Source organism: Heterocephalus glaber, unplaced genomic scaffold (assembly GCF_053883595.1).
Source record: "Heterocephalus glaber isolate CG9 unplaced genomic scaffold, H.glaber_assembly_v1.0 deba00000676, whole genome shotgun sequence".
In the NCBI taxonomy this organism is placed as follows: Eukaryota; Metazoa; Chordata; class Mammalia; order Rodentia; family Bathyergidae; genus Heterocephalus; species Heterocephalus glaber.
Window position 1 is genome coordinate 5,807,383 of NW_028258156.1, and position 17,611 is coordinate 5,824,993.

General features: G+C 39.2%; 1 protein-coding gene across 6 annotated transcripts in view; it reads right to left on the reverse strand.

The window, feature by feature from the left end:
• The window catches only part of Pals2 (protein associated with LIN7 2, MAGUK p55 family member), a 90,977-nt gene extending 78,674 nt beyond the window's left edge, over window positions 1–12,303 (reverse strand). For 2 of the 6 annotated variants that reach the window (XM_004839542.3, XM_004839541.3), the window contains exon 1: window positions 11,999–12,299. The gene's annotated coding sequence lies outside the window, so the exon portion shown is untranslated. Of the gene's footprint in view, window positions 1–11,389; window positions 11,690–11,998 lie in introns of those variants that run through there. The other 4 variants (XM_021254108.2, XM_021254109.2, XM_021254107.2 and 1 more) reach the window with 3 other exon arrangements.
• Window positions 12,304–17,611: the final 5,308 nt, after the last annotated feature.

Here is a 17,611-nt window from a genome sequence, read left to right on the forward strand (position 1 = left end):
AAACTAATGGCTCACATGTATTGGTTTAGTAATCACATGCCCTTAACCCAGTATCACACATTTCAGATACAACTACTTCTGAAAAAGGAAGTCCCACCTCATCTGCAGGACACTTCGGGAGGACATCTAAACACAAACCATAACAAAAACCTTAGCAAATCTCTGGAAGAGTATGTCCTCTAATCAGGCTGCACAAATTCTCCTAAATAAGCATCCAGCCAAGTAAGGGCACTCAATTAAAAAATCACAAAACACTCAAAAAAAAAAAAGTTAACTAAAAACACAAGAAACTAATACTACCATAGTGGAGAGCAGATAAGACTGAATTCTTGTAATAACACTTCAAAAGTAAGCATAGTTCTTCCCAAGTTGATTTTCTATAGGCCTCCCTTAAGAAACATATGGGTGCTCAAAATTCTTCCTTTACAGTATGGTCAATAGTTAATGCGTAAAGCTAAAATCATAGATGTGTATTTGCTAAATTTTCAATACCACCCCTCTCCCCAGGTGGCATCTGCAAATGTGCTAGGGCATTTTTTATCATGTCAGTGACTGATACAGTAACTGTGAATTAGGCATTGCTCAAGACAATCCCAAACTGCAAAGTATAGTAGTGCCAAAAATGCACTAAGAGCGCTAACAATAAAGCAACACACTTGAAGACTCTGGAATTCCTAGGCTCACAAAAGCAATCTCTTCAAATACTCAAATTTTTCTCAGCTAAAATATTCTGAGAATTAAAATAGCTCAATAATATGGTGTCCTCATGTGGTGAGGTACCCGATACTTCCTGTGCCACAGCAACTATAACACTAATGCTTCCTATGGTTAACAAAGACAAAGGAAAGAGTAAAGGCTCAAAATAATAACCATGTGGCCTGAGATTGTAGCTCAGTGACAGAGCACTTCCCTAGCCATGTACAAGGCCCTAGGTTCAATCCCCAGAAAACACACACACAAGTAAATTTGCAGTGGTGGGGTGGAATGGTTCTGTGGTACAATTCGAGGGTATATTACTTGGTACACTAATGACTACTGTTACTGATCTGTCAAGGAAGCAGATAGTTTAGATATAATGGGAGGCCACTACATGAAATACCTGCCCAGATGAAAATGGAAGATGAAGGCACAATTGATGTGTATGACAAGCAGATAGGAAGTGGCTACTAAAAGAAAACCTGTACTTACTCCAGAACTTTGCTTCCCACAGATGACAAATCCCACAAACACATATCTGGATCTGCCACATCCTGACTACTACACTCTAGGGCTACTTTTGCTTTCCCTCCCATTGTATAGAGTAGTTAATACAGTACACATAGGCAGACTGCATATATATCTAACTAAATCATCAGTGTGTTTAGAAAATCAAATAGAAACAGGATAATGAAAAAATACAATAGTTATTTCAAAAATCTCCCCCCCCTTTTTTGGTACCGGGGATCGAACTCAGGACCTTGCATTTGCAAGGCAGGCCACGGTGCCACTGAGCTAAATTCCTGGCTCTCCCTTTCCTAATTATGAATACATTCATTCAACTTTTATCTTTGAGTTATTTTGCTTTTTACCAAAGACAATAAAAGCAAAGAATAATCCTTGCATGTTGTTTCACTCTAGAATTCAACGGTTTTCATTTACTGCTATAAATTCATTATACAACTTTTCTGTGTGGACTTGTTATATATAAGGTATTCTTTAACTGTAAACAGGAAAGAAATTATTCCAACTAAAATTAACTCCTAGTTTCAAGTATTTTGTTGTTTAAATTTTTCATACACATTTTAAAAGTAGAATAAATTCAACACAGCAATTTAAAAAAAAAGATTCAAGGCCTACAACCTTGACCTGGGACATGAAATATTGTGAGTCACATGAAAAGCACATTTGAAAAAGGAAACTTAAAGGAATCACTTCAAGAGGCCCTCAGAATTTGAATACAGAGTGACTGCTCAAGAATTAAATTAATAAATGTGAACGCAAGATAAATTTAGCAGAAAAAATCATTAATGAAGATGGTTAAAACATTTGGAAACATTTAATCAAAATATCTAAAACGTACTCTTTGGACAAATACAAGAAAATAGGAAGGATCTACTGTATTGTAAACTGTTGCAAGGACGGGATCTTGTCGAGCCTAGAAAAAAGGGAAGAAATTAATCCAAACCTCAAAAATGCCTAGGGAACAATTTGCCTACTCTGTATTTCAGGGTTTCTCAATGTTGGCAGTACTAAAATTTGGGGCATAATTGTTGGGTCATGGGCAGTGGAGCAACCTCTGTATTATTTAGTAACATCTCCAGATGCTACCCACTAGATTCCTACCAGTAGCACACTAAAAGAAGCTTTAAAATAATATCAGGGCTTATCTTGAAAAAAGACTAGGATCTTAAAAATCCAAGGACGGCTTTCACCCAGGAATCTCTTCAAAAAGGCACTTATACATGATTTGATTTGTCATGGTGAAATCACAATGTCCTTTTACTCTCTGCCACCAGTCTTTCAGGCTCTCATTCATTCACATTTAGGTTATCACTACAAGCTTCTTCCTACTATTCTCTTATTCACTGTAATTTCCTCAGCAGTAAGGCTAGCCACAGATCATTTAAAAATATTTTAATGACTATGCTGCCTTAAAACAATTTCTGATTTTTTGTCATCTGGGAATGTTTAAATCTCTCCCCCTAAAGTCTAGCTTTCTATCTATGCAACCTAATTTACTCTTCTCCTTACAGGGTAAACTCTGTCCTAACCACATTGATCATTTTACTTCCTATCAGGACAATCACAACTCATTCCCATCCAAATGTCTTCACTTGGGTTATTTGTCCCATCTAAGAAAAATTTTTCCTGGCTACTCAATACCTCAACAAATCATGGCCCACTTTCAGTTTTAGAGCTAAATGAGTCCTCAAAGGTATCTCAAAATTAACTTGATCAAATGAGTAGGCAGTCTCTCCCCTTCAGGTGAAAATTTCCTTTTCTGAATTTTTTCTCCAATTTACAGTATGCTGTACATGATAAAAACACTATATACTAAATTGTTTCCTAATATGTTTAATAATAAAAATAATAACAAGCATAGCCTATGTTTATGGAATGGTGCTTGGGTGGGAAAAACAAAAATAGTTTATTTTGTCAAATAAACTATATAATAGTATCCTTTTATTATGTGAAATCCCAGAATATATGTATCCAGATTTAGTTTCAGTGAAAATTTCCACTTCAGAGTAACAAATTCTGTGTTGCTCTTTTTTAGAGATACTTTAGGAAAGAGGGATCTCCAGGTTTGGGTGATTAAAGAAAAAGGAAATACAGAGATGGCAGAGTAGGAGCAGAAGATACTTGCAGTGCACAGAAGCAAAGGCAAAAATACATTTGCAGCTTCAATCAACAACTGTAGAGTCTGTAGGGAAGGAAAGACTGAGAAAGAACATAGTAAGTATTCCATTGCTATGTTCTGATGAATACTGGCACGAAATTATCATGAGAGGAAATGAACTATAAATACCCACTTGGCTATGTAACAAGCTGAATGAGACAAAGGTTACTGAAAGCTTGCTGCTGATCTCAAACACCCAAGTTATGCTAGCTCTAGGCTGTTTCTTGGAAGCAGAAGTTGGAGTCAGTAACTTGTAAAGGAAAATAAGAAACGTTGTGAAAAAGACATCCTCAAAAATGAGTGTTAGGATTTACTAGCTTCCATCCCTCCCAAAGCTGGAAGTATTCAAAAGTTTCTTTCAAGAAAGTAATAATGAAATTAAGTGCATATTATCTGGTATTTCAAAACTAAGGAAAAATAGCATAAAATATTGGTAATCATACCTAGTTTTAATTGGGTTAACATTAAAATCTATAAGGATTTTTATGGGTTCATTCATGGTCTTAGTTTCCTTAACCTCACCATATAATGTCTTAAATTCCTCATGGAAAATCTGTCTTCTTTGAGTTTTCAAGAACTTAATGCTAAGGATTGGTAAGGGAAGAGAGTATGGTCATTTTCTTTATTCAAAACAAAGTGCCACATTATCGAGGGTGGGGATTTAGTTCAATGGCCCCTCCCCTGCCTTACAAGCCCAAGGTCCTGACTTTGATATCTGGCATGAGAAAAAAAAAATGCTACATTATCAAACATTTCTTCAACTTAACTTCTATTGACTTTAAGGGGGGGACTGTGAAAAATAAATCAGGATTATGTCAATTTTATAAAATCTTTAAGTTGGAAAGAAATCTTTGAGCCAACTAGTCCATTTTGCCACTTACTATTTTATTTGCCTTTCTAAACACATTGAAATATTATGCAAAAATAAGACATTAACTTTAGTCAACAGTACATAATTTACTGAATTGCTCTGAAATAGAAACTCCTTTAAAAATATTTTCTAAATCAGACTGCCTATATTGTAGGAAAAAAGAAAACTATGAATCAAGCAAAGTCAACAAAAATGGTTTCTTAACCAATATTATCCACTGTACATACAACATTACCAAACAATAAGAGAAGGAATTTACTGAATACTAAAATGTACCAGGCTCTGCACTACAATTTTATATCATCCAATTAAAATCTTACCCTATAAAGTAAATACTATAACTCCTATGTTAAAGATGAGGCACACTAAATTCAGCAGCAGCTCCAAACACTTTTACCAGAAAATCTGGTATGTGAACTGAATACAGCCAGCTAGGTGTCCTGAACAACATAAAAGAGCTACAGGTTAGAAAAACTGAGATTACAACCCATGTCTCTAACTCCCCTGGCACGCTGAGAAAGAAAATAAAATACGGTTCCTAATTTCAAGGAACTGTATGATTTCACTATATAAAAATCTGTGAGAACATTATTTTTCTAGTAAAGGTTTTAAATAATATTACACTTAATTAAAAATCAATGTTTCTTTTAGCAGGGAAGTAACTCAAGCATTAAGCTAGTAATATTAATAAAGTATTTACAGTAATTTTCTATAGAGAATATGTAAAGTCTCTCATTATAATAGTAAATAAAATTTTCTGAGGAGCCAAGAATTCTAAACTGTGGCATTAGCCCTCACCATATCATCAGGTTAAGAGCTATAAAAATGAGCTGCCACTGGAAGTAGTATTCCCAATTTCTTAGAAAGCCATTTTTTGTACAAAATAGAAATTGCATATATTATATATTGTACTTGATACACAATCACAGGCCTTATACTGTTCTTTATAAGAAAACTAAATTAAATGTTTTGGAAAGACTCAAGGAAGGCAAGTGACAAAAAAATTAAATAAAACAAGAAAAACTCTTGTTTAACAATCAGGATAAACAAGGCAAGTATAAACAAGTGAAATCATAAAACACTAGAAGTCTGGAGACTACACTCACCCTGCTTCACACTCCAATGTGGGTTATCAGTGATAATCACTAGTTAAGAACAGTGATCCAGGGCCAGGGATTTAGCTCAGTGGTTTCGCTAGCAATGGCTTCTTGGGAGAAGTAAGCCTGAAGATTTATTAATGAAAAGAAACAAGACAAAGGAAGAAAGAATATGAATGTGAATGGGAACAAATGAGATGTTTGTAGAGGTAGTGACCAGGGTAAAGAAGAGACCAGGAGAGAAAGATCAAGTTTTAGGTTTATGGGGTATCAGAATAATATAGGACCCTAAAATTTATGTTGAATGATTGGTTAAACAAAATATTCCACAGGATGTATTTTATACTCAAGTAGTGGCTCTTGGAGACTTTAACATATAAACATACTCTTTGCCCTTATCAGACCTACTAAATTAGAATTCACTTAGGTAAAGAACTCCTGTACCAGTCACTTCATGGTAAAATGACCTCAGAACAAAGTATCATTAAGTACATACTTAACTAAATCAGATTACCATTTTTCTACATTAAAACTCCTTCCAAGATGTAGCCCCCTTCAATTCAATCATTTCCCTAAACAAATCTTTCACCCTTCACTTTTTCTTTCCTAAGTCTTTGGCCCTTTGCCTACTCAGAGAATCATTTTCCTCACAAATTTTCTAAAAAACATTCTACACATCTCCAGCTATCCATGCCACTTTTACACCATACCTATCCTGCCCAAGTTAGATCTATATTATACAGAACACAGAATCATGAAGAAGTAAAATTTGTTAATAGCCTATATAATGCTATAAAATAAACCAAATTTATAAGTCACTTTGCTGCTCACTTGTTTTAATAAACATTATATTATCAAGTGAAATTCTAAATCACTTTTTACAAAAGATTTCCAAAAGCACAACATTATAAACTGGGTCAAAAAAAAAAAAGTAAAGCTAACCCTCAAGTCAATCTTTACTTAGTGATACTAAGTAAGTAACAAAGTGCTCTGCTCTATGAAGGACACAAAGTATAACAATCTCTGTAATTTAGAAACAATTTATAGGGGGGGGTGGTGGCTCTCAGGTATGAGGGAGGCCTTGGGTTCAAGCCCCAGGACCAGGGGGAAAACGAAAACAAAAACAAACTTCACAAGTACTAGGATAGAGAAAAGGGGGAGAGCTGGGGAAGGGGAGTGGTGGTGGTGGGTGTAACTAAATAGGACCCTAAAAGCAATCAGTCTGAAGGGAGTTGAGAGAAAGAGAAGGCTTCTTGGTTTAGGATCATGAATACAGTAAGAAAACACAGCAATACAAGTTAGTATTCAGCTAAATATGTTGTATATTAGTTCTTTACTCTCCCATAGACATCTACATCGGTTTACACATATTTCTAGCCTTTTCCATTTACCTTAATGCTCTTCAGAAATTTCAATCACACCAAATTCTGATTTGTATTTCCACTAACAATGAATGCACATCAACCTCTATCTTCTTCAAAAGTATCAATATTTTTTGATCTGTCATTCTAATAGGTAAAAATCAAACCACCTACTTTTAATTTATATTTTCATGATGTATGAGGTTGTATGTTTTAACATATTCTTAAAAACCATTTAGATTTCCTTTTCTGGGAATTACCTGTTTATGATCTTTGCCCAGTTGATGGTTGACCTTTGTGTTGTAGGTACTTTTTTATATATTAAGGAAATTAGTCTTTTACCTGTAATACAAATTGCAAATATCTCCCCAATTCCTATTTTTATTGTTTCTTTCCTTTATGTATATATTTTATCTTCCTTAACCAAACTATAAATTCCTCCCATGAAGGACATTTCTTTTGTATATCCTTTGGAGAGTGCCTTTCAAATCTTTATACCTGAAGATGAAGAATAAAAAGGAGAGATGAGTGCCTGGGAGTGACTGAACATGAACATAAATTATCATAGCAGCGCCTATTTGAAATGCCTGCCTAATCTCACATCACCTGGTTACAGTAGGGGCAACCAGGTCCTAATAACATGATATAGTTTATAGAATGAGAAGAAATGAGCAGATGAATCTGTCTCCAGTTGTCTGGCCTGGTGCCATGAAAATGTAGAAGCTGATGGTGGCTATATTTTCCAGAAGAAAATGCAGAAGAGGACTAGGAACATGATTTTCTGTAGCCAAAGAAGGAATGAAGCAAATGCATGGTGAGGAACAGAGATGTAGTGTGTCCTGTTGGCACTGGAGTCCCCAAGTCTCAGCATTCAGATTCCATGAAACATTCACTGTATTTTAATAAATTCTTACTTATACAAATTAGAATAGATTTCAATTACTTATAGCCCAAAATGGCCTACTTAATGACAACTACCATCTACTCATATAATTTTATAAAGGGATATCTTAACAAAAACCTCAGTGGTAACCTCAGATTTTTCAAAAGAATTGTTTGATGACACTTATGTGTCAGGAACAGGTCTAAGCCCTTGAAATAGTGTTAAAAGAAACAAGATCACATATCATGTGGCTTATCTTCTAGTAAGAACATGCAGATAATAAAATATAATTTCAAATAGCGAAAAATATTTTGCAGAAAATTTGAATCAACAAAGGTAATAAGACAGAGGGGGATGAGGGCAATGTTGTTCTGGAACAGTGGTTAGATAGCAATTCTTTTCTGAAGAAGTGATATTTAAACTGAAATATAAATGAAAGTGAGCCAGTCATGTAATGATTTAGGAAGAGTTCCAGACAGAGTGACCAGGAAGAGCAAAAGCTCTAAGTCTAGAACAAGCCATGGTAGTAACAAGGAAAAAGAATTGCAGTATTGATAGAATATAGTAAAAGGAGACGGCAAACAAATTGCCCAGGAATGACAGGTCTAAGAGGAAAAGATATAAGTTGACAAGTAGGGATCAGATCACGCATAGGAGCTAGTAAGTGGTGAAAAGGACTTGAAAATAAGTTTTTTAAGTACTTCATTATATTGTCTTTAATTCTGATTTTACCTTGAAATTCTGATAGCTTTATCAGATGGACTTTTAGAAATTACCATCCCAAGTATTTAACACAATTCTGAAGTTATCCAGGACTGAACGTTTTCCTAAGCAAAAATATCTCTCCTGACACACTAGATGAAAGAATTAATTAATTTTAGGACAAAAGCAGAGCCACCTTAAAGGAAAAGAGAATAATCTAGAATGACAGGAACCTCTCCAGATTTGTCCTGTTTGTTTTTCTGTGAATCAGTTACTATGATAAAGATCATAGAAAAGTTTCTGGATTTTTCTATTATTATTCAAGAAGATCATGAAACTCTGTAAACTACTGTAAATGCAACATCCTTTCTTTGCTGAATTTACTGTTATTGAATTGGACATTAACAAGGTTAAATACTACCAGGGAAAAAAGTAGAAAGCAGATTTCTGCCTTTATTGTAGCTGGAAAGAATAGCCACAGTTTAATTTCCAACAAGATGTGGGCTTTAGTCTTATCTCTACAACTCTGATAAAGGATGAACTTCTCTGTGATCAAATGAACACAAAAATTAGGTATAAGGGATGCTTCAATATCTCCTCTAAAAGCTTTTAAAAGAAGAGACCAATCTGCTTCAAGAGGTTTGGATACAATATGCCTCATGGAAGAATAATGAGATCCTTCTAGATCTTTCCAGACAACCAGTATCTGTGTACATTAAGCAAGTAATCATATCTATACTGCTTCCAGGATTAATGCCAGTAAAGTAAGATCTTTAAAAGCTATGTTATATTCAAGAATCTTTCACAATGTTAGCCCACTTAAGAGTAGTCCAAAATGTCAACTGTTAATAAGTCTATATCGAGAGGTACTTTGGGGGTATGGTGTGAGTTAAAGAAAGAAAAGTCATTAAACACCTTGATCAAGAGTTGGTTCTAAGTGTGTCCTCCTTAGCACACTTTCTAGCAGTTTGGCAAATTGCCCAGGATAATTAGCAGCCAGTGCATGCAAAGGCAGTATCTGGTCAAGCTAAACTATGAAGTCTCCCCCCAGTGGTCATATACAAATACTGTACAGAAAAGCCTGGGAAAAGACACTGCAGCTTCAGTGAGACTGATTTACAAGGCTGACCAAAAGCAAAACTGATCCTTACAACAACAAAAATAAAATCTTTAATTCAATATTGATACCATGTCAGTAGAGATGGTGTTTGCTTTTATGTCTAGTGTTTGCTCTTATGATGCAATATTTATAAGTGAGTAGACAGTTTTTGGAAGGAAAGAACTACAGATAAAACAAAACTAGCATAATTTTCTCAGTATAATTTTTTTAGGGATAACAGACAATATCCCAAAATAGTCAAGTACTTATGAAATGGGCAGGTCTTCATTCTTCCTGAAATTTGAACACATGCTTCGCAGGTTAACTACAGTAATCTGAAGCAGAGTTATGATACAAATGAAATATTTTGGAGAGGAAAATTATTATCAATGCTATATACCTATATATAATTTAGGTACATATATGATTTTAAAAATCTATATGTAATTTACAAAATCCTAAGTCATTTGGAACTAGGTAATTTATATTACAGTCAGTGGAGTAAAAAGTACAAACTGGTCCTCTTTTAACATTTATTTTCTTCATGTTTTTATGCTCAGCCTTTGATGACCATGAATGCTGCATTATTTGCAACTAAGCAATAGGTGCTAGTGCTACCCACTTTCAATAAAGCTCAGATATCAAAAATGCAAAAGATTATTTCATTAAACCATCTGATGTCTTCTGCTAACCATCCATTATTCTACAGCAAACTATATAAAGGGGTGGTGACTATTCAAACAAGCAACTTAATTTTAAAACAGATTTTTAAAAGGGTAATCTTAGCATTATGATTTTCTTGGTTATTTCAAGCTAAAAGGAGGGGAAAAGGGAAGGAAGGGAGAGAAGCAGGCTGGGTAGTCTTCTGGAGCAATTTTTGCCTGAAATAAGACTCAAAAAAAGCAAACTGCTCTCTCAAATGTCTAAGAAAAATATGATTCACTTCGAAAATCCAACAGTTGCCCTAAAGGAGGAAAAAAAATTCTGCGTTACATAGAGATACTAGACTTGCTTAAACACCTTAATTTTCCAGTTTTGATTTCAACCCAGAATATAAAATAATTCATTTTGATATTCCAAGTGGAAAACGTATTCAGTGGCAGTCTCTATATGACAAAATTGAGCAATTAAAAGTGTTATAATTGACTCATTATGTAACCCTAGGCCAGAAAAAACATGGGCTTTAAAGAGTAACACACCGTACAAACACGTATTTAAACAAGTATTTAAATATGACAGATTTAAGATACAAAATGACACAACCCACAAAAGTTCTTTGTTTATGGTAATTAGGCCTCTGAACACAAAACTATAATCAGACCTGCCAGCTTATCAAAATTGCAGAGTAGACACCTAAAGTCTTGCGTGATTAACATCCCCTTATACCTATGTACCAAAACTATCTTCACATTAATAATAGTGTATTACCTCATCTAACACATTCGACATATGTTAAGTTTCCGAATGATCTTTTGAAAGATTTCAAAGGAAGAAATGGCTGCTAAATCATACTCCAGTTGAAAAGCATTTTAACGCACCCCAAATATTCTCAGCTATATTGCAACGAGTCCAATTCAGGAAGCATAAAGTAAAATTCCAACAACCCCCAAAGGCATAGGAAAGCAGTAAAACGTGGCTAGCCTGGCCTTAACCAGCTGTTTATAAGTAATGCGGAGAATTTTCTGAGCCTCCTCCTAGGTCTTCAATTCTCTTTCGCGCCTCCCTCCCCCTTCCTACACAAACGCACGTCCCAAAGGATGGAAGTTTAATGGATGTAATCTCGAGCTGTAAACCCAAGACCTTGTAGGATTGAGAATAAACTCCCAATAAAGTGTTAAAAAGTCCTTCTCCAAAAACATCCACCCACCCATCCACATGCTGTCATCACACGGTCGGATCTCTCAATTGACTCCCTTCAGGCCCTCAGCTTTGCCAAAAAGAAAAAAAGAAAGGTGGGGAGGGAGCCTCGGCATCTTTGTGGTTCCCGACAAATGTACCTAGGATGAGAGAGCACGGTCTCAGCAGCAGCGAACGCCCCCGGAGCAGCGTGTGCTCGGCCCACAACCACTTCGGTCAAACAACTGAAATCTCGTGCCTCGCAAGTAGCAGCAGTAGTTGCAGAAAGCCTCCTCCCCCAGGAACTCGGAGGTCGAGAGAGAGCCAGCAGCCGGCGCGATCGCCCCCTCTCGGGACTGATCCCCCGAGGTGTCAGTCACATCTCCACCGCCCCCGGCGCGGCTCTCCATTCAAGCTTTGCCGCTGCTCCCGCCGCAGAGGGTGTCGGCACCCGAGCCCCACGCCCGGAGGGGGCCCCGCGAGTCCGCAGCCTCAGCCTGGGCAGCGCCGAGGAGCGCGTGGGGAGCGCCGGGCGGCGGCCAGCAGCACGGGCCAGACGGGTTGCCGCGCTCCGGCCTCCCTCCCGCCCTCTCCGCGCGGGTCCGGCCGGGCTCCGGGCACCTCCCGGCCCGCGGAAGCCCAGGTGCCGAGGGGCGGGGCGGACCAGGATCCCCGCGTGGTGCGGCGAGACGAGCAACAGGGCGCCCCCCCCCGCCCCGCCGGCGCGCTGATAGACCGTTACCCTGGCCGCGTGGGGCCCCTCCACTCACCGGCTCGCACCTCGGCCGCCTCGCGCCGCTGCTCCTCTCCCTCAGCCTCAGCCGCCGCCGCCGCCGCCGCCGCTCTGCCTCAGCCGCAGACGACGACGAGCAGCCCCATCTACAAACTCGGGGCTCGTAGTTGAGAATTAGAAATGCGCCTCTCACCGTCCCCCCGCCTTCCTTTCCCTCCGCCCCTTTTCTCGCTCCCCACACTCTGCCCCGGCTCCGGTCGCAGCCGCTGCCACCGCCACCAGCCCGCGCGCGGCCAGGCTCTCCTCAGCCGCCCTCCTCCTCCAGCCGCCGGGGCGCGCTCCCTCCCGGCTTCGCGCGTGCGCCGGACGCCAGGGCGCGCGCGCCCGGGCTCAAGAAGGCGCCACTGCCTCCGGGAAGCCGGCCCCGCCCCTCCGGCGCGGCGGCCAGGTGGAGCCCCTCTGCGAGCGCGGGCGGGCAATTGAACGCCACGGGGCCGGGTGCTGGGGCCGCCGCTCCTCGGCGCACCCAGGAGTGGGCTGGGCCGACCCAGTCCCGCTGTTGGATCTAGCAGGCCGAAACTGCCGCTGTCTTTCAACATTTACTGATGGGCAAGATACTCCACGGGACATAAAAGAGCCTCCTCGGTACCCTTCCTGAGAGTTTGCAATCAAAAGAACCTAGTCACGGGGCACAAAGGAGAAACTGACCTCAAAGAAAATCCTCCGGAAAATTTGCCCCCTCCGCGTTCGCACACCCCTGGCTCTGATGTGCATTTGGCAAGTTCTGGAGCACTGTCTGTCCTTCATGAATTTTTTCCCAAAGGCCGAACGGGGGAGTGTGATTCACACCCGAGGAAATCGACGGACACTAGCTCTTAGCACCGAGGCACCGGTGGAACTCCTGGAGCCGGCTTTGCCAGACACTCCCTGGACACAGTGGTTCAGCTCCTCCCAAACATCTGGCCTTCCCAGAGCTCGGAAGGAGGGGCACGCCATCCTTTCAGCCTCCACTCTGCGTGAAGTGTGGTAAATTGTGATGAGTGTCCGGGTGTGCAGACGACACATTCTGACAGGAGTGCAGATTTAATTTTTCAGTTGAAAGGAACTGAGCAAGTAATGCAGCAGAAGCTCTGGCTAGAAAAACAGCAACACGTCCAGAGAACTTCTGATCCCCTTAAAGACCTCTGTGGACCCTCAGACCTGTAATGGCGTTTGGAGAAGCTCTCATGTTCTGGACATCAGAGAAACTATTAAAATGCTTTTTCAGTGGAACAGAATATTTACTGCAGCCTTCAAATCATGAACATAGAAAGTGCAAGTAAAATTCATGCGAGGAACATATCAGGTGACTTCCTCTCTGCAGCCTTTCTTGGACTCTCGTGGGCACCTTTGCAGAGGTTCTGCACAAACCAACATTTGATAGCTGAGTGCAGAATGCACGGTCCTTTGGACTCAGAGATGGCTCTGAGGTGTTTTGTCTTCTCTCTTTGTGAGTGCAGAAGGCATGGAATGGAGGGAGAAAATACTGTGGATGTGGTATATTAAGAGGGCCCAGTGCCCAAACAGGGAGTTTTGTCTTCAGCTTCAACTAAGCATCAAAGATTAATTTGCTTTTCCTCAAGGATCATTAATTTTGCAAACCAACTGGAAGGGGACTTTGTAGAGTGTTAATTTAGAACCGTCTTTCTTGGAAAAGTAAACCTGAGGAAGGGGAATTGGAAGCAATTAAAGAAACCTGAATGCTCCAAGGGTCACAAAGTAACTTTGGGCAGGTGTTATGACCCTCTGCAGCCAGGCTAGCTGGATGAAATGAGATGAAGTAGGCTCTGTTCCTGATTGTGTAGCAGGCCAGAGGCAAAAGGGAAGCCAAGGACTTCTTTTCTTAGGAAGTCTAAGCATACCCTCGAGGCCTTTCTGGATGCCTTAGGATACCCAGGCCTATCCTAGGCCTGTTAGCTTCAATTTCTTCTCCTTTCTGATTCTGCCACACTCCTTCCATCCTGCTAGTGTATTTGGTCTGAGCTCCTCTAGAAGAAAGGTGGAGTGTGAATGATATTTCTGGATATGCTGCTAGTCCCTTAGAGCACACTTTTATTTTCTAAAGGGTCTTCTGGAAACTATGCCTTAGTCTCTCACTGTACTTTTTTGGAAGGATAAAGTTAAGGAAGTTTTGGGGAGGAGACTGTACCCCTTAAATTATAACATGTAGACCTGCCAGACTCATAGCTAGGCCCAGCCCTAGTGAACACCCTTGCCTCTGTGTGTACCAGGGATCCAAACCTAGGAGTAGGAGTACAAGGACAGGTATCATTCATTTACAATTTCAAATCTGATCTCTCAATGGTAGCCGCTATTAGATAGAAGCTTATCACTATTGTAAAACTTAGCCTCATCCTCAGAATCAGAAAAAAATGATTTTATTCCAACAGCCATCTTCAATTGCCAGTGAAGTTTCTCCAGTGTCTACATTTTGTCAAGTACGCCTAAACAGGCTACATTATGAAACACTTCTTTATGAATTTCATTATGAAACACTCCACCTTATGACATTCTGCCTTTCCTCTAAACTTTAAAGGCAGGACATGTCAGAGCAAATTTAAAATGATGTAATGTGAACACTGGAACTCTCATCCTTGCTTGCCAGCTCCCCTTACTCAGACTTCATCATTTCTGATATATTACCCATTCATTTCCCACCCCTGTTATAAAGGCTTCATTCTAAGGAAAGAGAATGTTATGATTGAAAATGATGGTGAATCTTTCTCTTTAGTATCCTTAATGGTCTGGCTTTTCATTTCCTTGAAGGTTACTCTAAAGGGATCATAACTTTACCATAGCTCAGGATCTCCTAACTATAACTCAATTTAAAATGTGAATTTTGATTTAATTCAAGAATATCCATCATTAGCTTTTCTTTCCCTCCACCAAATATAAACAACAGCTTATATGAGTGTTTTCATTTTCTGATCTGCTTTGCTTCTATAGAAATGGAGAATTCTGCTACTACTAAGCAACCTAAAATTTAGCAGAAGTAAATCCTATTCACTTGTTTTCCAACTAACCCATCATAATAAGAGCAGCAATGCTCCTGCAGGATAGCTTTATGAAAAATTGCAATTGACATGCATCACAAAGTCCAACCAAGTTTTCCTTCAGAATACTTTATTTAGCTTCACCCTTTTATCTCTCTACAAAAGCTAGGTCAGACTCCCATTTCCAGCCTCCTTGCTAACCTTTCTCAGTCTAGTCTCTCTTGTCTGTTTGCAATTTACCCTACACTCAATTTTGGCCATCTATTGAACTTCCCAGTTGAATTTTACAAAAAAACACAGATGCCCACATCCCACCCCTAGATTTAATGGGTATGGAGCACAGCCTGGGTACCAGGATTTCTCAAAGCTCTCCAGATAATTCTAATATGCAACCAGGGCTAAGAACTATAGAAATGAATCATCTTCCAGACAACATTTATACAAAGTCTTTTCAGATCACTAAGATAGCTTCAAATTATCTCAGGTAATCAAATTAAAATACCTAATCCTGTGCTTTAAGACTCTTTGCCAATTGACTAGAATAGTCCCCTTTCAAAACAGCTTAAATTTATCTCCTTCCTAAAGCACCCCTAGATTAGTCTCACCTGGCTGCCTGAAGATCACTACTCCCAAATCTCTGAGCATTCCGACTGGCACTGGTTTACAAACACTTGGACCACAGTTGACTGTGTATAATATTGTTTTAATCTTGCTTTCATAGATATCTGTCAGAGGCTTTTCTTGTACTCTAAATCTGAAGCCCCACTGAGTCAACAGACAATCCAAAATAAACAGAAATATTCTCCTTTAATTTAGCTGTCTGGAAGAACAGCCCTTGACACAAAAGTAGTTCACTTTTTAAAAAAGTCATTATAATTAAAGCCAATAATTTTAAGAATGAAAGTGCTTGGAGCTGTTTCTTTCTTCCAAAAGGATACTATATATAGAATAAATATGAAAATATATGAGATATATATATGAATTTGTCTTCCATACCCATCTCTCAATTGAAACTACTTTTTATATGTCACAACTGACATTTTTATTCCTGTGTATATTCGTACACCTGTCTGGTGATAAGTGCTGGAAATAAAATAATTAGCAATATCAAATAGACTCTCCCAAATGGTGGAGAATAATAAGCAATTGAAACATCACATAAGCACTATGTCTGGCATCTTAACAGAACATAATTGAATTATGCCTCACCCCATCTTTACTTAGTGTTCATGTAATTCAACTTCTCTATAGTGTTTCAGAAGGTTAAGCCTCACGCCCTCACTTTTTGAACCTTTCCTTTCCTTTGACTTCCCTGATGCCATACAACATGAAAACTTCGACTTTTCTGACTGTCCCACCTCTGAACTTTTACCTGGTTGTGTTATCAACTCTCACTTCTTAAATAAACATGTTCCACTGAAAATGGAAGATTTCTCTTGGGGGATGTATAGAAAGACAAGATAACTGTTTCTCTCAAGGATCTCATGGATCCTTAGGGCTCTAACATCAGTGCTCCCACATCTGTATCTCCTCGCCTTTGAGGCACGTTTTCAACTCCCTGTTGAGTATCTCCATCTGGACAAACCTATACCCACAGCTCCAGCTAACAGGTCAAAAATCCAATTCACTCCTTCTGGCTACCCTAATCTGTTCTTCCTGCCTATTTGCCTGTTGCCTCTCTTTCCTTCACCTCCTACACTTTTCCTAACAGGCACAAATTTAGCCTACACCCAGCTCCCTTGACCTACCCTCCTCCCCACAAAGTTACAAGAATGAATTTGCTTGTCCGTTTCCTGTGGCCCTGCAGAATCTTCCAATTCTTTCTGCCTCAAGGCTCCTTGCCCTAACCCAATCTGCACCTGACTGCAAGAGATCATTTTATCCCTGTCTCTTTACTGCCTATGGGGCTCCATTCCCAAAGTCATTCACAAAGATATTCAAGATTTCCCTGTTTGAAGGTTGCAGCCAGTGATATCTTGCACCATTCTATGTCTGTCCCTTGGTTTATGCAGGAACATCATCTTCCATTTCTGCAGATCAAAGTCCAAGCTTTTAAACCTATTTCATACCCTTTTCCTTAAAATCTCTCCTGCTCAAACTCAAGCCAAGGTGATTGCTCTCCTTTGAATTTCTACACCACTTTAATTATTTCTTATAGCCTCATTTCTATTCATAATAACATCAGTTATGTTTTCAAATATTTATCTCCACATTCTTTTCACCATCACTCAGTCTCCAACTTCTTGCTTATAGGTAAGACACCTGCAGGTGCTGTGTGCAAGAATGCCTGTAATATTTGGCATAGTACTGCCCATAGTAGATATTTACTTACTGAAACAAAGCTGTTAATTGGTGGATTTCCAAAATTAAAGAAAATTAAGTAGAAAATTGTTGCTAATTATAAGTGAATTCTTGTTCCTGAATGTGCAGGTTGCAGTTGAGAAGGTCTTGCTAGGACAATCAGATTTAAGGCAGGAACCCTGATAAAGCTGTTTGAGTTTATACTGATAACAGCCAGCGTGTATATCTAATCAACCCTTTGGGATTCTCATCTAAAATTGGCTTCTAAATTCCACTTCTCCTATTTATACATGAGCTGGGAAAAAAATAACCATTCT